This window comes from Gadus chalcogrammus, chromosome 15 (genome assembly GCF_026213295.1).
Source record: "Gadus chalcogrammus isolate NIFS_2021 chromosome 15, NIFS_Gcha_1.0, whole genome shotgun sequence".
NCBI lineage: Eukaryota > Metazoa > Chordata > Actinopteri > Gadiformes > Gadidae > Gadus > Gadus chalcogrammus.
Window position 1 is genome coordinate 13,031,749 of NC_079426.1, and position 5,704 is coordinate 13,037,452.

Here is a 5,704-nt window from a genome sequence, read left to right on the forward strand (position 1 = left end):
CTGCCCCGCCCCTCCCGTCGCTGGCGCGGCTGTCCTGGCCAAGAATGTGAGCCCTTCCACCAGCTTTGTTATGGACAGCAGGCAGCAGGGATGCAGGCTCGCAGGAACACTATTAGCAAACTATCCGACAACTCTAATGCTGCTGTTGCTGCTGCTGCACACACCCTTCGATCAGAAGACCAAGCAGTATTGCGCACTCTTCAACGAGACGATCAGACGAACAATGATGATGCAGACTATAGGCCAATACTATAGGCAAAAACGACATACTGGGAAATATGTAGACCGTTAATATTAGAGAGTTAGGTTGTCTTCAGCGATAGAAGAATACAAGAAGATAGTATTGCCACTACTTTATGAGAAGGAACATGGTATTATGATCAACATATGAAGGATCGATTTCCCTGATTGGCATTCAAAAGAGCAGCTGTTTTCCCTATTCATCGTATCAGTTTACCAGACTGGTCGATATGACTGCTGTGCTGCTATGCTATAATAGGCCTATAGGAGGTGGGAGGATAGTCAAGGTTAAGGCGGTTTGACCCCCAGCTACAAGGTTATTGGAGGGGTATAAAATGTCCTCAATCGAGCGGTCAGCATCCTTGAACTGCATGGCTTACCCCTTCATCTGTATATTCACAGAGCCTCCCAAACTAGCTGTTGCGTTTATTTGCTGAGTCACAGATGCGCCGGTGTAGCATCACAAGCATTGCTGTGTCAGCGAGAAAAATATGTGATTGTGTTTGCACACATGCACACACACACACACACACACACACACACACACACACACACACACAGATTGGCCTCCTGAAGATGGACTATTGTGGAAAAACAATTAAATTCGAAACTGCAAAGTCCACAATTCCCTCAAGTTGAAGGTTGGTCTCAACTGTGAGACTATGAGTTTCTGATGAGTTTGTTTTTCCAACAGTTATGGGGGGTATAATTTGACCTATGCAACAAGCCCTTCCTACTCACTCGTTGAGATCCAGTAAGCAAGAAACGTAACCTGTGAAAGATCAGTTCTTTCTGGGTACAGCTTTCTGGTCGGCCAAAATGAGCTCCCAAACTGCTGGGATTCAGGTTAACTTCCACCTTATGAACGTCTGCTTCATCAAAGCTCCACAAAAACAACCCTGGCTCCAGAATTATGACAATACTGTTTACTATTAGTCATTGAGCAGATGCTTCTGTCCAAAGCACTCATTAACGGACGAGTAAGGGTGACGCGGCATCTTGCTCGAGGATGACTATAGGTAGACTGTGGACAAGGGGGTTCAAACCCAGAACCTTAGGACTAGGAGCCAAAACAACCTAACCACTAGATTATCCTGCTCTTTAAACACGTTTTATTAGCCATATTAGCCGAGTCTTTCAAGTTGCTCTCTGGACAATATCTATATACTGTAATCCATTTTACACAATGGGGTTAATCTTTACGAGGATGCTAGTTCCTAGCATCCTCGTAATAGCATCCTCTTTGTTTCCATGGTTACATTGAGGCCGATGCGTCTGTCATTACCACTGGCTGTCGTGGTGGTCGAGAACCCCAGGGACATGGAGTGGACCTACGCAGGACACTACCAATACCTCTAGTCAGAACGCAGTGGCTTTATTTGTTATAAAATGTAAATTCAATGGTTACAGTAATACTTTAAATCGAAATTAAACGTTTGTGTATGATATGTAAATAATGAAATATTCACGTATCACAAGAATACGAAGTAATCTTTTCAAAAGACGGCCGCCGTTACCTCAATCGATGTACAGAGGGTGACACAGCACTAAACAGGAGACATCTGTATTCACTACAGGGTCTGTACCCAGACAATACAGCAGTGTCAGTACTGACCCATTTACCCTAAGAAGAGATAATGAAACAATGAAACCATTTACACAGCTGTCAGAAAACACTGTAGGAGCATCATTTTTTTCATATCCTCAATATTCCTATTTCCTTTTATATAGTAGTAAGGAACCTTGATTTAAAAATATGTATCGTTTTTCAAATAGTTAAGAGAGTTGTCTTGTACACAAAAGAACGATACAAAGAGTTGCATTATCATTTTCCTGTGAACAAAAATGGTGGGAATGATTGAAACATCAGTAAAGAATGCCACACAGCGTCTGTGGAACGAAGTAGGGGAAAACAGACTCCGGTAAGATAAGGGCGGCTGATAAGATACTTCTGATAAGGTCATTCTTGAAATAGTTGTGCAAATCAAACATGAAAACTTATTTCAGATTTATTTCAGTCATAGGGCGGTGGAAGTGAGCTACAGGGTGGGAGGTCTTAATCCTACACTGCCTCACAATCTTTATTTTCATTTGCTGTGTTTATGACAATTTGACTATTCATTTTTTAACAGACATTTTCATCCAAAGTGATTTACAGTCACTTGAGAAGCAGATAGAGGACCCCTGCCTGCCAGGCCATCTTTCAGGGATACCTACAGTTAGACTTTGGGCATGGGACATCGAACCAAGTGCTCCTGGTGCTGGGAGTGGACCAACCCAACCCATCTCTAATCGCTTTACTTTCCCATTCTTTGAGATGTGACCAGCAGTGGAAACCACTGTTCTGTCAGGTCATTTCATGTTTCTATCATTTCATGTGACCTGTGAAGCTCTATTAGACTGTACCAGTGATTGATGGCTACAGTGCACGCACAACAGAGTGATAGAGCCTTTTTGGAGCTGAATGGCCCCAGGCTAAGGTGATGTTGGTGGCTTTCAGCGATGCTCACGGAGTGGGAAGCACTGCGATTGTATTTCATGGAGAAGTGATGGAAGTTGTACAACAGTACAAAAACCTGGGGCGTTTCATTAATGATTAAACTGCATTTTTAAGCCAACACAGACACGATCATCAAAAAGTGCCAACAGCATCAGTACGACGTGAGTAAGCTTAACCCCTTTGGGGTATCAGGAATATCCACATGTGACAACTTCTTCGCCAAAAGCATATCAGCCTTCTCATTCATCTGCCTGGTCCAATCTCTCACAATCCTGATATAGAAGTTCCTCCAAAATCCTGTGAAACCCTGCTCTCAGGCCACCCCCATCCAGTCTCTGACCACACTGAATGATCAGCTAACGCCCTGGAAAGCCCACTCCATCCTACAGGACACCAACCATGTCCTATTAGACAAGCATCGAATGGATGCCCTCTGATTGGCGTCTAACCGGTGACTGAACTCCAGACTGCCCCCGTTCTCCTCTTCATCACTCGCCAGGATCATCACTGACTTGTGATTGTGATGCAGGATTGATGTTTTTCAGCACATCGTTTTGGAGTCAATTACCTTTTTCTTTTCATTCGTTAGGATTCATTTGTTCTCATTTGCTAACAGGGTCTATTTCAAACTCTTCTAACTAAGTCTCAAACACATGTGGATAGCTGACATTTAAACTGCAACTGTAGTCCCACCCTATTCCCAGCAAATGAAATATGTTAACAATGTCGATCGGACTGCACTTTCTAAGAAGTAAGCTGTTTTTTCGCTCTAAAGTAGATCAGTGCGACCCTACTTCCAACACACAAAAAGCCAGAACACAACAATTTCTGGTGGCTAAGTGAACGGATCACCAATTCCAGTGTGCCCAAAGGGTTGTCAGGCCAGGCCCATCTGGATCACAGCCATTAAAGAAAGCCATAGAAAGTCTGCTCTGAAAAAAAGATCTCTAAACTAGTTAACCCATACCCCAGTTAACCCATACCCCTCACTAGGGTTACTTGTTAACCCTAGGGTTACCCTTGTTACCACCTTTGTTGGCTAGGTGCTGCTACCATGTAAGGATAACGATAAACCAGGTCAGAAACGCAGCAAACCCTAATATTAGTTACCATTTGCATTCACAACTTATGAGCAACCTGCTCTGTTTAGTTAACTTTGTGATTTCTGACTCAAACACCATGAGAGAAAACCCTGCAGAAGACCTTTAAATGCAGCCCTGTTCGTCCTCGTCAAATTCTCCCTGTTTCATGTATTAAGTAGCGGCCACTACATCTACTACAAGGGCTTTAAAACATAGGCCCTCATACTCATACACCAATACACACACATCCACTAATACACACAACCCATTACACAGACATTCATCAATACACACACAGCCCAATACACACCTATTCACTGACACACAGACACACATACACCCAGACACATACACACAACACACACACACACACACAGCCCAATACACACACACACACACACACACACACGCACACACACACACACACACACACACACACACACACACACACACAGACAGACACACACACACACACACACACACACACACACACACACACACACACACACACACACACACACACACACACACACACACACACACACATCCAAGGATTCAGAGCTTGAGTTTAAAAACTATTTCCTTTAAACTATTCATTGCTCAACAAAAGCAACAGGGCTCAAGTTTTTATGAGAAGATTACGTGTGTCATAATTTGCTCAAATACTGAGTCATAAAATCCTCTTTTTCTTTTCTAACATAGGCCTATTATGAAAATATTGTTTCAAGGATTACCTTAGAATCGAAACAAAATAGTTTAAAAGCTGTGAGATGCCTGCTTACCAGAGATTACTCTCTGGTAACTGCTTGTTTCTTGTAAGAGAACCAGTAGTTCTGGTACCATAGCAACCGTTATGGGTGGAGCTGATCAGGGGGTCAGCATAGTTTGCCATCTAGTGGTCAACGCTCTCTCTCTCTCTCTCTCTCTCTCTCTCTCTCTCTCTCTCTCTCTCTCTCTCTCTCTCTCTCTCTCTCTCTCTCTCTCTCTCTCTCTCTCTCTCTCTCTCTCTCTCTCTCTCTCTCTCTCTCTCTCTCTAAAACACAAAAGAACACAATACAGTAGAACAAAACACTATAATAAATTTGGTCTTGTTTGGAAATAGGACAAAATAAATGTAATCGAATATAAAATATTCAGAATTATATAACTGAAACGAATGGAACAGAACAGAATGGAATAGAACAAATAGAAAATAACATACTAGAATTTAACAGAGCATAAGAGAATATACCAGAAAACAGAACGGAATAGAATAGAATATATAGGTTTATAACCTATCTCACATTTTAATTAAAATACACAGAATTTAGAATAAATACAAATATGATGTAGATATTCTACAACATAGAATAAATATCAATGAATGCAATTAAAGATAAAAGACAAAAGACGCTGTCATTCATCACAGTCTGTACGTAAACGTGCAGTAATCACCACCAGCCGCCAGAGGGAGCCTACGGGCCTCAAACCCCCAGTAGACTTTCCTTTACCTCTGATCTCTAGCCAGAATCACTGTCTGAGACCAGGGTTGAGATGATGCATGTGCAGAACTACGGTGTCTATTCACACAGACCTCGACGCTCTGCCTACCCCCAGGCTCGTGAGGTCATATAAATCACAGAAAGAGAGAAAGTAGACACTAGCAAAGACGGAAGCTGCGGGGAAGTCGTTTTTGGTTTAGGCCTACATGAGTCCACCGATAGGACAGCAATAGGTCTAGGCCTGGCCAGCATTTCCCATGAGTGAACAATTGTTAAGGGTAATTCAGACGGCATTTGTAATGATTGATTGATAGACTTGTACCGTTCCTCCTCTTTTTTATTGCTGTATGTTATCGTTTTTTCTGTTAATGGATCGCAGTGAACGTGGGCCTATGACACAT